Source organism: Rhea pennata, chromosome Z (genome assembly GCF_028389875.1).
Source record: "Rhea pennata isolate bPtePen1 chromosome Z, bPtePen1.pri, whole genome shotgun sequence".
Taxonomy (NCBI): Eukaryota; Metazoa; Chordata; class Aves; order Rheiformes; family Rheidae; genus Rhea; species Rhea pennata.
In genome coordinates, this window is record NC_084702.1 from 58,580,007 (window position 1) to 58,598,132 (window position 18,126).

General features: G+C 42.9%; 1 long non-coding RNA gene across 2 annotated transcripts in view; it reads right to left on the minus strand.

The window, feature by feature from the left end:
• The window catches only part of LOC134153210 (uncharacterized), a 44,558-nt gene extending 40,615 nt beyond the window's left edge, over window positions 1–3,943 (minus strand). For both annotated transcript variants that reach the window (XR_009961130.1, XR_009961129.1), the window contains exons 1-2: window positions 3,882–3,943; window positions 212–1,033 (exon numbers count right to left, since the gene is read on the minus strand). This is a non-coding gene — a long non-coding RNA (uncharacterized LOC134153210). The remainder of the gene's footprint in view (window positions 1–211; window positions 1,034–3,881) is intronic.
• Between the last annotated feature and the right edge of the window lie 14,183 nt (window positions 3,944–18,126).

Sequence of the window (18,126 nt, forward strand, 5' to 3'; positions counted from 1 at the left end):
GGCAACCTTCATTTAGCAACCATCCTGTACAAACCCCCTCTCTGTGTAGGTTCACATCTCTCTGGCTCTCAGCAGTCTGGAGACTTATCTCTCTCTTACAACAGACCAGCACAAAAGAGCCGTGTGCTGGGGACACTTTCAGAATTAATCATTTGCTGCAGCCCTAGAGATGCAGTGGTATAAGCCCTCAACCTTATTTTGATCAACTTACCAAATTTTTCCAGAAGGCCATTTACCTCAGGGCTAACATTCTGCAGGCCCCAAATGGCTTGACTCCGCATTTTCTCCAAAGCTAGAGAGAAGAGGAAAGAGAAGTGTAACTCGCTGTTCTGTGAGAACCTCTCAGAAGAAAGCTAACCTGCCAGAAACCAGCAACCTCTGCCACTGCCTTACCCGGACACAGAACCAGACAATGACACTTTCAAGTAGCATCTGCCAGCACGAATATCTACCTCATCCAAAACTGTGTTGCTCTGCCTTAAAATGACTGTGGCCACATTTTGAAAGCTTTCCTTTCTGAGAGCAGCAGTCTTAGGTTTATTCCAAGCTCTTCCCACACACTGGTAGCATTACATTTATTGTGGTTGTGCTGAACTGCTTTAAACTAACACTTCTGCAGTAACCTTTGCTTCAGACAGCTGATCACTTCATGTTCGGAGAAAGACCTTATCAGGCATTATGCCTGGGAACCATTTTCTGCCTTCTCATCCCCAGACTCAGTTTCCCTCTGGGCAAGAAAAGCACCCATACTCTGAAAAAAGAAGTCTTTCCCCCTCCCTGCAACCACTGCTAAGAGGTTTAATAGCACTCGGTGTAGCAATAGCCTTCAGCTTCCCTGAGGAGCAATCAAGCAAGAAGGTCTGCCTGAATCTTCTTGGAGGGCAGGCATTATAACCCTGGATGAGCTGTGGAAACCGCCACCATTTTCACCAAACCCTGCTTAGCTTGCTAAGGACAGTCTTCCAAGCCAGCTCCATTATCCTGCCAGCAAGTGAGTGGCCCTCGGCCTCTGCTGAGCTGATGTCTCTATATCCTGAAAGCAAAAACACACAGTGAGTGTTATCAGGCTATCCATCCCTCTCTCTTAGTAGACCAGCCTTCTCAGTAAGCCATTTTTGAATATAGGACCTTCTTCTCATCTACCTCTGTGGAGGCAGCATGCCAGATCTGTGGATTTGGCACACATTGGCATCTGAGAGGTGATTCCAGAAGTCAAGGATCCCTCAGAGATTTGGTAAGGACATCTCTCCTGAAGCAGGCTGTGCTCTGTTTGGTTGGGGAGGAAGACCGTGTATGTTTTGTCTTACAGACAAACCTTAAAACATTTTAAAATGGAAGGCTAGACCCCAGATCCTGTTCTAATGTTAATAAAATATAAGACAGAGCAGACAAATGGATTGAAGAGACTAATTCTTTCATTTTTCTGATAGTGACCAATAACTTGGGGCTGAGGTGAAGAGCTGCACAGTTACCTCATTCCTTGTTCATCCATTAGGCTCGCCTCCATGAGCCTCAGCAAATCCATTTGCCCCAAAGGACCCAGAAGCCAACTTTCTCTGCAGCTGTTTTCACTAGGCTAACCTTTCATGGATCCAAGCCAGACCACAAGGAAGCAAGCCACGGCCATCTGCCCATTATGTGCCTTATCCTGGAAAGATATAACATCCCAGGTCTTTGTCAGCAGTGGTCTAGCCTGGCTCTTTTCCCAGTTTGGGATTTACCCAAAACCTACTCCTGGGAAATCCTCACGTGACTTCTCCTTACAGGATCCCATCCTGAGCCAGTTCTGCCTGGATTAGTTCTCTCTGAGCTGGTTTGATTTCCATTTATTTATCCATTGTCTGTTTTTTTTTGGGTTTTTTTTTTTTTTTTTTGTTTGTTTGTTTTTTTTAATCTTTTATTTCTCACCTAGTGGTCATATTTTTAGGATAAGGTGGCTGTGCCTCATCAGTCATGGGAACTGACTGGTCTGACCCCTGATCTCTCTCTTACCTGAGGGGTTATTCCACTATTAGGACTGTAGTCCCTTCCCTCCATTTATTCCTTTTTTGTGTCCCAACCTCAATTCAATCTTGAATCATAAGGCTATTTAAACAGTTCAGATGTACGCCAATGACTTTCTAACTATTTTTATGGACATCAGTCAGACTATGAGCAATGGAGCCTGACCAGTCTACCACAAGCTTGGCAGTATATCAAATCAGGACAGGTAAATGGAGAACAGCTGACCAAATGAATGAACAGAGCCTCTGACCACTTTTGACTTCTCTGCTCCAAGCACTGGCTACCTGCTTACAACTTGGCCAGCTAGAAGAGGCCCTCTGCACACATCCACAGCAAGATTCAAACTCAAACACTCTGGATTCACAGCAAGATGTTTTAACTTGACTTCTGAAAAACAGTAGGATAGAGAAGCATCTGTATTGTCCCCTCCAGCCCCTCCTCCTGCTCTGTACTTTCTTCTAATCCTTTCAGTTCAGTTTCAGCTTCTCTCTTTCCGTGTGAAGCTTCATGGTTCTCAGTTACAATTCTCAGCTACAAATAACATTACTGCTCTTGAGAGGGAAAGCAGAGTTAGGACAATATCTGCTTTGCCTGTCCTGGATATTCCTGCCTTTGCAGTCTCCTTGTGCTTTTAGGTTGTATGAGTCTTTTCAAACAGATATGGGCATGTTGCACCACTTCCCCAGACTGTCATCAAGGTCTGGGTCATATCTTTTGCCTGTTTGCTCCAGAGAAGTGTTTCTGCCAGTTGTGCCTTGGGTAGCTCTCTGAGCTCTGACTCACATAGCTCCATAATCCACCACATAGGAAGCCAATTGTACATGGCTTTCCTCCATCTTTCCTATTCTTCTTGCTGCTTTTAAGAATGTAATACATTTTTTTCTTACCATTTCCTTTGACTAATCTTTGCTTTTTTTCTGCTGTGGTCATTTTATGGGAAATAGTGCGGTCGTAGAGAACCCAGTCCCAGTGACTACACCAGCTGCCACAACTCAGTGGGAGAGCTGGTTTCTGACCTTTACATAGTCTCTCTGGGAACACGTCCTCTCAATTCTAAGATTATAGGTCTCTACTTTTCTTGAGGAGTGAGCTTCATTTCCTACAGTGGCTCTTTAGCACTCACAAAGAAGCTGAACTGCTATTAGGGACATAGCCCTTCAGGGAGAAATGCAACTAACAGATGTTTGCAGTGGGACAGGGTAACCTTTTCAAAACAAACATGAATCTATTAAACAATCTTAACATATGTATAGCAAGTCCATATCAGCCATGTTATTTCTCTCTCTCCTCAACAACAGCAAAAAATTCATTTCTATCAATTTACTAAGTAGGCAGTTTTCATCCGCCAGTTCTAACACTTCTGTCTGATTTCATGTTCTAATTACATTATTTTAACTATTTCTGAATCCCTTGGCTTGCAAGCACAACGTGTTGTCATAGGTCTTCCCCTGTAAATATATCAAGTGCCTCTGATCATTAACAGCTTGACGCAAGCATGGGATCTTCATCAGATCCACCTGGCCAGGCAGCTCTGGTGGACTCCATGTAAGCCCACATGGTGAAGCTGATGTAGTGTAGCCTCATTAGTGTGATGAGAACCTATGCAGGAGCAGTATACACCATTCCAGCTTGCCTACCCAGGTGTAGCTGCCATGCCTGCTACTTCAGCAGTCTCCCCTGGCCTTCCAGCCTCTCTTCTAAGAAGGTATCATAGCCTTGTTACAGATTCAGAGAGAAATCTGCCATCTAGCACTGTCATTTTCGACAGGGGATCTGTCAAAAGCATTTGTGACAGCAGTAAGATCAGGGACATGCTTTTGGCCCAGACTAGGCAAGTAAAGAAAAATTCACAGCTATTTACATCAAGAGAAGGTTACCTTTTGATATGCAGCAGAGGCTTGCTGGCCTACAGTGTGGATATTGAGGCTTTCTTCTTCCCAGCTATTTGCTAGATCTGCAAAAGTTCAAAAAAACAGCATTTTGTAGAAAACACACACAAAAAAAATGTATTCCATCCCTCTTTCCCATAAGGAGAAGAGGGTCACTCTCACTCTGGGTCTGGGTAGTATTTATCATAGTGTAGACCAGAGCCTCCCGAGTAGTATTGTGTCTAGCTCTTGCCACAGCTCAAGATCTTCCTTTCCTTTTCTTCACAGTTCTACCTCAGTTTCCTCAACTAACTCTTAGGCACTGCTATTGATTCACTTGAGACCAAACTTCCGGTTGAAGTAGAAGTGGCTTATCATTGTATGAAATGGAGAAATGTCTTGGAGATGTTTTGGTGGAAAGTGGCTTGATTATGAAAAATGACAAGCAGTGATTGTGATCTGTGTAGTGAGTTAGCAGTCTGAAAATCTCAGGCACATCCCTAGTGTGTCCTGAGAACACAAGACAGGCTGGCTGTAGCACAGTTTTAGAGGAAATGATCTTGGGAGGAGCATATAGAAACTAAACTGTACATACAAGAAAAGACTTAGATCCAAGAAAAGACTTCTTAGATCCAAGACACCTGCAGTAGCTAATTTTAAAATACTTTCAGTTATGTGTTCAAAGCAATCTCTACAGGATTGTATCTGAATTTAACTGTATGGCTGAGAAGCTTTTCTTCTGTCATTGCTAATTAGAATAATAATCAACAGAAATATGTGTACAGTCTGGCCATTAAGCTGTTTGTATCTGTATCATCAAGAGATTTCCTGAGGCATGTTTTAGTTTAGATCTCTCTAGCTGTGAGTGACACTTCTTTCCACCCAATCCCCCCATATATCTCTTCTTTAATAGGTCTCTAACATCTTTTTCACCTTTTGAGTGCTAAGGAGGAATGTCTCCTGGAGCTATGAGAAGGTGGTTGTATTCAAACACTGGCTTGGAAAGGAGCAGTATTCTTCATCCCCAGCCAGAGGGGATGGGGATGAAGAATACTGCTCTGGGGATCCCCAGCTAGTCCTGCTAGCGCTGTGGCTCCAGTCACAATGGGTACTGAAGCCCCATCTCGAGCTGGGTTGTAACTGGGATACGTAGAACAGCACATCATCTTCTTTCCCCAACTTTTCCTCTCACTTTCATTCCCTTTCTCCCACCCTCATCCAGCGCAGATCAGAGTTATGCCTGAACATGCCTGCTGTAGACCCTAAACCTACAGGGAAGTCTTCCAAAAGTGCAACATGACAGATCAGTCTGTGCTCAAAACTGATGAATGCACATGCACTCCACTGAGATGCCTCAGCATCAAGATCTTTCACTTAGTGTCAAAAAATGACAGGGTCTATGAGGTTTGCAGTGATTAATATGAAACAGTATCAGCTTCTAAGGAATACTAAATCAATCTCAATACACTGTTGAAAGTGAATGTGAGTAATATACCCACATTTCATCCAGCAGATGCAAATAGCAGGACTCGGCTTTGCTCTGCTTGATGCTTATTTGACTTTCCATGACAATTTAGTGTCCAAACTAATCACTTGATCACTGACACCTGGCACATCCAAAGTCCTTTTAGCCACTGAAAAAGAGTGGAGCACAGACAGTTGTGAGGGTAAGGGATACAAATGAGAAAAGAATACAAATGTTACATTCCTCTCTGGACAGCTATAGCTCTGACTCTTTACCAGCTTGCCAAATGAGATGCCATTTGTCCTCAGAAGATGTATGAATTATAAAGTTCCCCAAGCTCAGGGTATGCAATTATGGCTGGATTTTGCAAATAAAGTGCAAGTGAGTGTGATATGAATTCCTTTGCCTTCCCTTCCACATCTCTGCTGGAATTAAGCCCTTCCAGTCAGGACACTACCAATTGCAATGGGAAGACACCATCTGTTCTGGCTTTAAGGTCAAGAAAGAAGTTCTCCCACCATTTCACAGAAAAGGACAGAAGTTTGAGGCTGATCTGCTCAGCGGTGCTAGCCCAGATAAAGGCAAAGCCCCATATGGGATGCCATGGCAGTTCCCAGCTGAGCTTCACCCTGAAGGAAGGTGGTCACAGCGGCTCGTGGGCAGCTGACGTGTATGTCAGCTTTAATGCACATGTCAAAAGCTAGTTGTTCTGCCCCTAAAACACATTTTCTTTTAAGATAAGGCAAAAAGGTAAGTAACTGATGTAAAAATGATCAAGATGATCTTTCTCGGAGATAGCGGTTCAGTGTGCAAGTTTGAATATAGCCATAGACTGCATCTGTAGGCTTGAAGCAAAGCCCTGCAAAATCTGTGGATCTGGCCTGAGTCTCAAGAGATCATATTTTGTAATTTGTGTATACACACACACTGGAGAAGGACTGAAGACCATGAAAGCAATGGCTAGGAGACAGCAAAGACCTCCTACAGAAATTAAGTCTAGAATCAAAGTTCCTTAAACGTTATGCCTACCAGCAATGAAGACAGAAGTAATCCACGGTAAGTAATAAACAGACAGAAAATATAGATAGATAAGAAAGACACAGAACTCAGAAAACACTTTGGGCATTGAAGCAAAGTGCCTTTTTAAGAGTGGAATATTACGGAGTCATCTAAAAAACTAAATAATAGTAAAAAAATACCAACTGTCAGAATTCATTGGCTTGGTTCTCAAAAATGTGTTTCATTGAAAACCACAAAGAAAGAAAAAAGGTTTCTCAGAGGGTCCTGCCTTAATAAAATAAATATATCAAAGAAAGACGAGCAGAAGTTTTGTGATCATTTTGTAATCTGATCATGATGTTCCAGGCTCACAGAGAGCATAAAGAAATTGCATGTTATATTACGCCTGAAGGATTATTCCTTCTAATGGTAGCTGTAAACAGTATGCCTATTTGAAACCTTGAATGAGAAAGGACAAAGCATACTGTGTGACTCAAATACACACTGCTCTCTACAAAAACACATCAGCAGTATTATACCTAAAACAAGCTGAGACAGCTTGTGAAAGATATAATATAGTGCAAAAACATGCCCACTGGTCTGTTGTTGCAGACAGGGTGGCCTGCTCCAGGAAGCGTGAGGAAATCCCAGCCAAGACTTAACAGGGCCAGGCGGCTCCGACGCCTCCATGCCTGCATCAAGGGCTGAGCCCACTGCACAGCGCCCGGCACGGTCCCGGGATCGGGGCTGCACTTCAGCAGGCCACGCTTTGCAGCGTGGCCCTAAACACTCCATGACTGAAACATCCCCTTCACTCCTATGGAGAGATCTGCCAGTCTGGCTTTGTAGTAGCCAAACAGATATATAAGCAGGTCCTTTAATTCCCTATTTTGAAATACCAAGAGAACTCTTTCACAGGTTCAGGCCAACTGGCAGTACTTACATTTAATAGTTCTATATAACACCTTCCTACAGTGCACTGCAGGGTGTTGTAAGGCTTCATTAGCTAATGCTTGTAAAACATTTCGAGTCCTTAAATAAAAGAGACTGTTTTAACATCAAATATTATGAGGATGTTTTTCACTGTTCAAAACTTACCGTTGCATCCTGGAGCAGCCAGCTTAGTGCTCAGTGCACTTGGCTTTAGCAATGGCAGGCACCAGCCAGTAGCAATAGCATTACCATCACCATGCATGTACAACAGGAGTGTTCAGAGCAACCTGAAAGGTTTTTTGTTTTGTTTTGTTTTGTTTTGTTTTTTCTCCCCACATCTAAAGGAATATTTCATTGATTTCTAAGCAGAAATCTTAATTTTCTCTACTGGTAACTCTTTAGCAGCAAAGCCTGTTTATAGACCAGTCATGTCTTTACAAGAAGATTTTATTCAATTACATTCCAAACCTTTAGAAAGAGTCATAAAAAGTAACAGAAAGTAAGAAAAAAGAGGCAAGAAGACTGAATTTCAGTGTAAGTGAAAAATTGGCCATTACTATTCACAGAACAATTCACCCTGAACAGCAATAAACTTTTACTGGCACATTAAACAAATAAATGACAGTTTAAATTAAAACATTTAATCAACTATTGGTCTTGACAAACCTTCCTGCACTTGGTCGTCAATTTTATATACCTAAAGACAACCCAGACCTTTTTGTCCAGCCCTTCCTCATGGCTGGGGCCAAGTTGTGCTCCCAGGACTGTGGTGGGTTGCATACTGTCTCCCAGCATAGCCCAGCTCCACCAGTAAAGCACCATGGGGTTGGTACGTCCCTCACCTCTCCCCTGCTGCCCTCAGGTTTGGGTGGGCACCTCCACCTGGCATCAACCCTGTGGCAGCCAGGATGCCTTCATAAAACCATAGTCTGAGATGGGTTAAGTTCAGAGAAACTGTACGGTCACGTGTTTCACCCACATTTGGGACCATCCATGCTAGAGCTGAAATCCCTGCCCATATCACCTTCCTATCTGCCCGGCTGACTCCTGTTCCTTACAGGCACTCTCACTTTTACTTTATTTCATTCCAAACAGTTTTATCACATTTTTTTGCAGCACAAATATGTCAAACAGAGGAGTCATTACTTAATTACTTAAAATCAGAGAGTTTAGTCAAAGATCTCAAGTTTGCTTAATTACAGCAAACCTTATATAAACATTTGCTAGCATACATCAGGGCTTGCAGGAAGTACACCACAAATGACAAGAGGCCTCAAGAAAATAATTTGTGGTAACAAAATAAACACAGTGGTTCATCTCAACTTGCTAATCTTCTGAATATTTCCATTCTAGAGTGCTTCTGACATGCATTTTTGAAATTCAACCAGAGAAGTCTACATAGCGTTGGAGTATTCTCTTTGCTACCCCACCAGACTGAAAACTGAGTCAGTATTTCTGCTCTCTAACTTGTTTCTCAAGGAATTCAGTTGTTAACCTTGTATCATTTCTCTCTTCCACAAAACATAGCCAGTAAGACCTAAACCTGGCATAAATATGTGTATTTTAATTTAATATCTATGAATTTTAGTTTGGTCACTTTTTTATTCACAGAAGGGTCTCTTATGTATGGTCAGGGCTAATTTTGTGACAAACTGCCCTGTCAGAATATTTTCCAGTGTACAATGCCTCTAGGCATCAGCCTGGAGTGACACATCAGCCTCCAGGCACATCCTCCAGACAAAATCAGGTTTTTTAAATGAAAAAGGCACCTTGTCCTCTAACTTCTCTCATAGTTAGATGGCAAAAATCTCTACCAAAACTAGATTCACCTTGTCCTCACGGACTTTTCCTACCAAGAAGAGGCCTTAGATGTCAGGCATAACTAGATGATCAGATTGTTCCCGGCACATCCAGCATCTGGAAAAGGAAGCAGTTGAAATTCAAGTATGAAAGACCTAAAGCTTGCTCCCTCCAGGATATCAATTGTGCTGATGGGAGTAAGATATTTTGGCAGACTCTGAGATATTGGGTCACCCTTGACAGGAAGGCATGCCACAACATGGAAGATGCTTGGATTTGCATGAACCTCCTGTATGCTGCAACCCCACTCGAGCCAAAATTCCTGCCCTCAGTGCCCTCCCACGTGTCAGTCATCTACAAGCAAAGTGTCCCCCAAGGCTGAGGTCCCTGGTGCCAGGGCAGCGTTGGGGGCCACAGGCAGGGCTCTGCTGGGACTCAGCTCCCTCAGCAGAGTGAGCCAAGCACGGCACCTCCTGGCCTGCTGGCCAAGGCCAGGCCCTCCAAGCTGGTCCAGCTGTGCAGCCATGCAGGGCTATCTCTTTAGATAGGGACCAATGCTGAGCCAGCCTCCTTACTCCATGTCCTCACCTCGTCCTATCCTACTTTATAAATGAAATCAATACACTTTCTGCAGCCAACATTACTGTTTACTCTTGATAAATATCTCTGGCAAAACACTGCAATGCATCATATTTAATCGTAACGTGCCCACCTGTTCTAGCAGTGTTACCTGCTTGTCACAAAGGAGAGCTGTAGCTACACATACAGTTTTAACTGCTGCTGGCTGAGTTCTGGTCCCTGTAGTAGGTAACCGCTCTTATATTTTACCTGATGGAATTAGGGTATTAACAGTCTAAAAGACTATTAAAAAAATAAAAATAACATGAAAGTACTCTTACCAGACTAAAACCTATGTCATTTCTCAGTGTTGCTAGAGTCTCTTAAATTACCCACAGGAGAGGAACTTTTCCTTTTTTGACATGGCTTAATGATGGCCCTAGAAAAGAACTAATTAACCTAATGGCAGGAAACCTAGTGTGTAATACTGACGATGACATTAATAGCTATGCAAATGCCAAAGAAATATTTTTTTCCAAATTATTATATGATTTTTGTTACTGTTGATCACGTTATGCCGAGAGACATTTGAACTACCTAACACAATCTTATAAAATTTGCATTTATATAGCTTCTTCTGTACTTACGGTCATCAAATGCCTTAATGAAATAATTCTTTACAGAGATGGGGAGAGACATTTTTATACCCATATGGAAGGGAACCAATCTATAGAGACAAATAGGGGGAAATGAAGCAAAATTTTAAATTCATTAGTGGGCCTCAAGGCAGAAGAGAAACCAATTCAGTCTCCTAGAACTGCACAGGCTCTGTTTGCTGTGGGTACAGAGAGCAATTTTAGAAAGGAAAGTAAACAAACACAGAAGGAAAAGAGTGGAGTATGTCCACTAAGATACAATTTCACCCCTGCAGTCTCCTTTAATTGACTGCAGAGACTTCGCCATACAGCTCTCTATTACCCGTCGGGGAGCTTAAATTGCTTCTTGAACAATGTCCTGAATGAAACCTCTTGACTAAATCATTGTGATATACACACAAACACAGGGGCAGAGGAAGAGGCAGACTTGCCTCCCTCCTAAAATTTCTCCCTCCCATCTTGGAGATTCTGCAACATTTCAAGGTTTTATCCCACAACACTCCGTGAAAAAAGTGAACCTAAGAGGCATTCCTTCCCCCACAATGACAAAATGATGAGTCAGTACCAAATTAGGTGCAATTATTTTTTCCATGAAACTTGCAAAACATTGCTGCCAACATGAGTTACCCTCACAGAGGCAGTGGTTGCAACCTTGAAAACATTTATCAGCTTACCTTAAACTTGGTAACCTCCATCCTCAGCGAGTGCCAAATACACATTCAATAGCTGATAAATTATATGACACATATATAAATGTATATGGTGGATAAAGGCATTAGTCCAATGACTTCAAGGAATTAATGATTGCAAAACATCAAATCCTTAAAGAAGTTATCTGGCCTCTGGACCATCGCTTCTCATGTAATGAAGGACAAAAAAGGACTAAATAGCCCTGAGCACTCTCCATACTGAGGAATGAAAACCTTTTCAACCTACTGAGGGTTTTTTGGGTTTTTGTTTTTGTTTTTAATATACTTAAGCATATTGATCAGATATTAAACTATCAGCCACTAGTCAATAATTCATTACATTGCCTAATGCACTTAACTGCTAAACTAGCTGTGGCAGAGTCCTTATCCTGAGCACTAAAACTCTAAAATTAAGACAGAGTGGGGCTGCTGAATTCTGGTTGCGTCAGAAATCCAGAAGACTCTGAGTTCCTTCCTGATGAAAAGTGTATAACACTATTAGAGTCTAATCCTATTATTTTATATTTAATTAAAAAAATCTTGCAAGTGAGGTGGCCATCTAATTGCAAATAAGCAGATGCTCAACTTCTTGAAAAAAAACAAAACAAAAAGAAAAAACAACTCTCTCTGCTCCCCAAAAGTACCTTCAGGCCCAAACATGTACAGCTTTGTTCAACCTAAGAGTAGACTTAACCAGAGCCACCAGAGTGTGCCTCCCCCCGCCACCAAGGGCTGAGCACCGACACTATGAGGATGGCACAATATCAGCTGCCACCAAGCACGCACAACAACTAGCTATTCAAAAGCAAGGCCTTTTTTGTCAAAATCATATTACAGCTTGGTCTGAGACAAAAACACTTCACTTTTCATGTGATGGATCTTAGGGGGGGGAAAATGACACAGTTCTGAAATACAAAGCTAAGCTGACTGGATTTTTCTTCTGTAATTTCTAATTTAGGCAATGAACCTCCCTGGCCCCTTTCCTCCCCAAATCATTTGTTCACACAGACTGGCTCTTCCCCCAGCAGTGGATCTGGGGCACCATGTGAAAGGAGAACAGCTCGTTGGGCCTTTGGGTGAAGATCTTCCCGATACATCAGGGCCATTTAAGACAAGATAGCAGCCCCATTTTCAGATTCATACTTTTTACTGCTTTTCTTATGCGCTAAAGTAGGGAATCTAGAGAGAAGGCGGCACCGGGATGGGGCTGGGCTGTCCCTTTGGTGTGCCTCCTGCAGACCGCGCTCAGGCACGGCAGACTCCGGGGAGCCCTTGTTAGCGTAAGGTTGGGCTCGCCTGGCCCCAGCTTTGATGCAAAACACTGTTTTCAGAAACTGCTTTTCTCTCTTTAACGTTCTTAGTCTCATCACTAGCACCAAAACAAAGCTGCCTTGTGGTTTCTGATACTGTTTCAGACATCGAGGTCGGTTATGCACATACGTTTGAAAAATGAGGAAACGAAGAAAGAAAAATAAATGCAATTGCTGCGGAACAGTCTTAACTCATCCCTCTTTTAACAAATTATCTGTCTCTAATAATGGAGACTCCAATATCATTAAATACTTTTAAATTAGCCGGACCAAATTGTTCAGCCAAAGTGGAAGGTATTTTTGTGTCACTAAAGATGATTATTAAACAAATATTAGAAAAATTCCAACTTATTCCATATTTTAGTGTAATTCCACTGCTTCAAAACAGAGAAAGGGATTTTCCAATCTAACATTAGTTTGCCTGAGGTTATTCAGGATTTTGTTAACATAGAATTACAGGCTAAACATATAATTAATATCAGTCAGCATGGATTCATGGAGAGTAGATTCGGCCAAACAAACACTTTTTAGTCTCCTTTTTTTTAAAACAATATTTTATCAATTTTGTGCTGATGGAAATAGTTCTCTTTACTATCACACAATACTTTAACTAAAAAGCTTGCTTGCATTACTTGGAAGTAGCAGGGTGCATTCTGTGGACTCACTGATAACTATCCAAACCGTGATGTTGGTGTAAAGGTATCGAGGAGCAGGGCTATGAGAAAAGGGAAATCTGAGGAAAATGTCTTTGGTCCAATGGTGATTGATATTAGCATGGGACCTGGATTAAAAGGATGATAATAAATATGCAATTGTCACAGAGACTGGTGGGACAGTGAATGACAAGAAGGGTTGGTGTTCTGGGCAGACCTGAATCACCCCATTAAATGGCCTCCAGACCTTACAACGGATAGCATTGCACTGCGTCGCATCAAGGAAAACGGTGAGAAAGATGACTTGATAACTGTGTACCCAGCCAGGTGCTCGCAGGAAGAATGGGGATAAGACAAAGAGAAGGGTTGGCGTAGGCTTAAAGTTCATGGGTGGGAGCTGCAAATAGGTAAACGTGGCCTTACACTAAGACATGGTTTCACAGAAGTGCAGGCAATTAAACAGTAGAGAGGATTACTGGAAAAATTGGTACACTTCCAATCACTTAGTCTTTAAAATAAGATTTAACGAACACTTTTCTAGAGTACCTGCATGGTTTAATCCTCTTCTGGAGAAATTATATGGCCTCTATGTAAAGGCAGTCAGAGTAAATGGTCATAGCAGTTGCATAGGACCTCACAGCCTGTGAATAGGTCATTGACAAGTCAGACACTCAGTTTACAACACAGCAGAGAGTGATAAAAAGCCAACTTGGCTTTGGGGCAGCATCTGTAGAGATATCTTGTAAAATGAGGAGTCCTGCTCTAAACATCTCTGAACACCAGTCTGGGCCACCATCTCACCAAAAAAAGTGTCTAGCTAAAATAGAGCTTGGAGAAGAGCAACAAAAACTGTCCTTGCAAAGGACTCACTTTTCAGCAGGAATTCTGGCAGGTGACTAAGATGATAACACCTTAGAGAGGTCACTGCTAGGACAGGGCAAAAGTATTTCAAGCACTTTAACAACAAGAAATAAAACGTAATTAAGAAAAGCAAAATGTTGGGACTTGTAAATGTTGCTGGGGACTTGTAAACTGCATTATAAAATATGACATGCATTTCAAGGAGATGAACACAACTGTTTAACAAGATTTCATCTGCAACGTGCTTAATGAATACATCATTTATGGCACTTCTGAAGCACTCAGATTGCAGCAGTGCGTGTCAAGCTCTCCCACAAGGCTGATGAGTGCCTGGAGCAGCTCACCATCCCCAAGCACGCAGTTCTCGTTGCCCCACGAAGTGAAGGCTGCAGCCCCCAGAAACACAAAGTGAGCTCGCTGCTTCTGCACAGCCCCTAGCAAACCAAATCTGTGTAGCTAGATGACAGCCAAGGCAGAGCATGGCCCTTTGAACGAGAGCTACTGCTAAGGTTGAGCGGAAAAAGTGTATTTAAAAAAAAAAAAAAGAAAGAAAGAAAGAAAAATAAGTGATGATGTGCCACAGAAAGAGATGCAGAGAAACACAATATGTGAGCCTTAAATAAAAATGAATAATTAATTATGCTATATTCAGGCCGTAGAGAGAACATTTCATCCCCTTTTTTTTCACGCTGATCAGGCAGGCAGGCATAAAAATGACCTTTCTCACATGCATGTTTTCAGGAGCCTGTTTCACACAAATGTTTATTTCATCTGACTGGACCTCGGCTGGCTGCAGCCCCGCTGCTACCACATTTGCTGTTTAAGGACTGCTCACTGAAAAGCTCAGCTCAGGGCACTCAGGGAGATGCCCGCGCGTGAGCATTTGCTCCTGTGCCCCCGGGAGCCTCCAGAGCTTCGTGACCTCAGCAGAGGCTCCCAGGGGCCAGTGTCTCGGGGGGCTAACAAAAAATAACTCCAAAAAGATGCCACTACTGCCCCAAAAAGGCATTTGGCTTTTAATGGGATCTTTTTTCATCGGCATATTCTGGGATTTAGTTACATTACTATGGATGAGTGATATACTGAAGGATAGCTAAAAATTTGAGTGTATTATAACAACAAAATTATTTTCTGTGCCATTACTGAACCTAGTTTTTAGAGAATAAAAAGAAACTCCTTTGCTTACAGAGAAAAATATTGTGTCAATGCTGAAAGATATGCATCAGTAAGGGAACTCACATGTCCCTGGCTCATATTGGGAAAAAAAAAAAAAAAAAAAAAAAAGCAGAGAAAATATGCGATAAAATCTCAATAAATACTGTGAAAACCGTCCAAATGCTTTTTCACATGATTTCTGTAAAATTTCTTTGGCTTGTAACATGCCACTGCATTTACCAGTTCTAGAAAGAAGCCATGTAGTTTCACATCAACTACTAGTTGTCAAAATAACTGGGGCAGTTGCACAACAGTTGCTGTAGCACAGAGGGGCAAAAAAATCTATTTTTTTTTTTGGTACATATACTGTGGAGCAGAAGGGCAGTTTTGTGCTTAAATTCTGTAATATTGTGAATGAGGTTTAGTATTTCAGTGTTTCAGGGCAGTTTTTCCCCATTTGGTAAGGGTATTCTTCTATGTCCTAGACTTTTTCCTATATTTAGCTGAGAATTCAATTTGAAGGATGGTACATTTGGATACAAAAAATCTTCCTTCTACAGCGACAGCAGAGCAGGGGCACATTTCTCCTGAGCAGCTCCAAGGTCTGGGCCGGAGGCAACGACTGCTGGGCAGAGGCCGGGACCCCGGCAGGGTCCGGCAGGGACCATGAGCAGGTCCAGCTGTGCCATCGGTTGTCCCTTTGGCCCGACCTGGAGGTGCGATGAACACGGTGCTCAGGGCACCTCGCTCACGTTGGCTCCTGCTCAGCCGAAAACACTTCCCGATCTTGATTTGCAGTGTGTACCCCCACTCCCCCGAAAACAAGCCTAAGGCCCCACGCTTGCTCCACAAAGAGCTATCACATGCTATTAATTTTATCCACTAATACTGCAAGACAGTGTTCAACTGCTTATAACACAGACAAAGTAGCTTGTTTCAGGCTCCTGGAGTTACACCCCATTCCCCAGAAAAATTACTTGGTGTGCGGATCATTTGCTGAATGAAACTGCTGTGCCGACCTGAGGCAGGTACGTGACTACCACTGCTCACTCGCCTCTGAAAAATCAGAGCCTACAGTCCACTAAGAAGTTTACTACAGAAGTGTGATCATTTAATAGGATAATGAAATTGCTTAAAATACACCATGGACTCTAGAATAAGAGAGCATAGGATTTTTTTTATATATTCACATTTTTCTTGTGTTTGTTAATTTATTGCAAGTTTAAAAAATTATAAATCTACCTCTATACTATGCAACATGTCAATTTTAATCTTTTTTTAAGTCAGATTTTCCAAAGAGAACAATGCTTGCTGGAAGTATCAGGGCCCAGCGTTATTTATGTCTAGCTGCTGTGCCCTAAAAATGGGGCAGTAATCTCTCGTAATCCCTAGGTCTTTAAGAATACCATGGAATAGCACTAGAAAGAGCTTAGTAAACGATTTAAGAATGCCTCAGACTGTAATTATGTGCAGATAAAGGTCACTGGGTAGAATAGTCCTAATACAGTTTGGAGTTCATGAAACAGTAAGGGTCTTATTCTGAGGTCCTTTTAATTCTGTTTTGCACAACTTGAGATGGAAAAGTGGCAGCATGACAGTATCTGATTTAATTTCCAGTTAATCAGTACGCTCCTAATAGGATTTTTCCACTGAACAATAGGATAGTGAAGCAAGGGTCAAGAAAAGAAAAAAAGAAAGTGAGAGTTTGGAAAGCTCCCAGGGAAAAGCACATCTTGAACTATTTGCTCCTATTCAGTAAACGAAGAAGGCAAAAACTTCTACAAAACCGTGAAGAAACGTCTTTGTGCTCACCGTCGCTAGCTGTTTTCGAATCTTACCTTAAGTCCTCCTCCTCCGAGCCACGTTGCCGCTCAAGAAGCACCCTCTGGAGAACGAGCGTGAAGGAGCTGCACCCTCCTCGTGCCACACCAGGGCTCGGCTCGCCGTCGGGACACGGGCTCGGGTGGTGGGATGTCACTGCTCCGGCGGCAGCGGCTTCTCGTGAAGGGCGATGTGCCTGCGCAGCAGCCGGCGCCCCGCTGGGAGCAGGGGCGGTGCGGGTCCCGGAGCCCTGCTCGCGGCGAGCACGGGGCTCCTCGCTGCACCCCAGCAGCCCGCCCAGGACAACGCGCCCACCGAAGAGCGACGGTCACGCCGTGCAACGCTGGCGCCAAAACCGGTCTGCTTTGCACCACGCAGGCGCGCGGCAGCCTGCAAAGCGCCGAAGCAGGGCCCACAGCCCGTGCCGCGGCGCGGCCCCTCGCTCCCTCCCCAGCACGCCTCCCTTGGTCGTCCTTTCAAGCACACGTTGAGAAAAATCTGCAGGTTACCGGAAGAAAATCCCACGTTAGCGTGCAGAGAAGGGATACCGCACGCCAGCGGCAACCCTCGCACGCGGTGGGAATGCTTGTCGGGACCGCGGGGCTCCCAGCACCTCTCACGGGGATGAGCTGGCCGGTCCCACCTGCGGCAAGGCCTGGAGAGGCAAGACAGAGGCAGCCTGAACATCCTTCTCCTCGAATTTCGGCCTTCTCCTCCCTCTGCCGCTCAAAATCACGACACAGGAACCAGAAGAGTAACAGCCTGCTTGCAAACAATTTATGAACGAGGAAAAGTAAAACATCAATGAACATGATGTTCACAAATCAGCTGCACAAGCTTTAATTATTAGAAATTATTTATAATTATTATTAGAAAACATCCACTGTCACTATGACTTAGAAAGAAGCTGTAATTATAGCATTAGCTTTCATTCCCGAAAGACTACTTAATCAGGGAGCTGACATTAAGAGCTATACTGAATTGATAAAACAGGCCAAAAAACAAAAAACAAAACCATGTCAAATTTGCCTTCCTTTAAGTCACAGGAGTTTCACTAACATCCAGGGTTTCTCTGAAAAAGTAACAGGTTAATCTGGATTTATTATAAAGAAAAGAATTCATTATAATAGAAATAATGTTTGGAGAAATTGCATGTAAATCATGTTTTACCAGGAAGCCAAAACTGACAATCAAATAAAAATGCCCTGAATAGTCATTATGGCAGCACAGATGTTCTCCTGCCACATTTCACTCCAACTCTTTCTATTCAAGTTGCTCTAAAATAGGTAATTGAATAACAGGCGGTAACAGCAGGCTACAGACCTCTGTGCCCAGCTTGGGCTCACAGATCTCT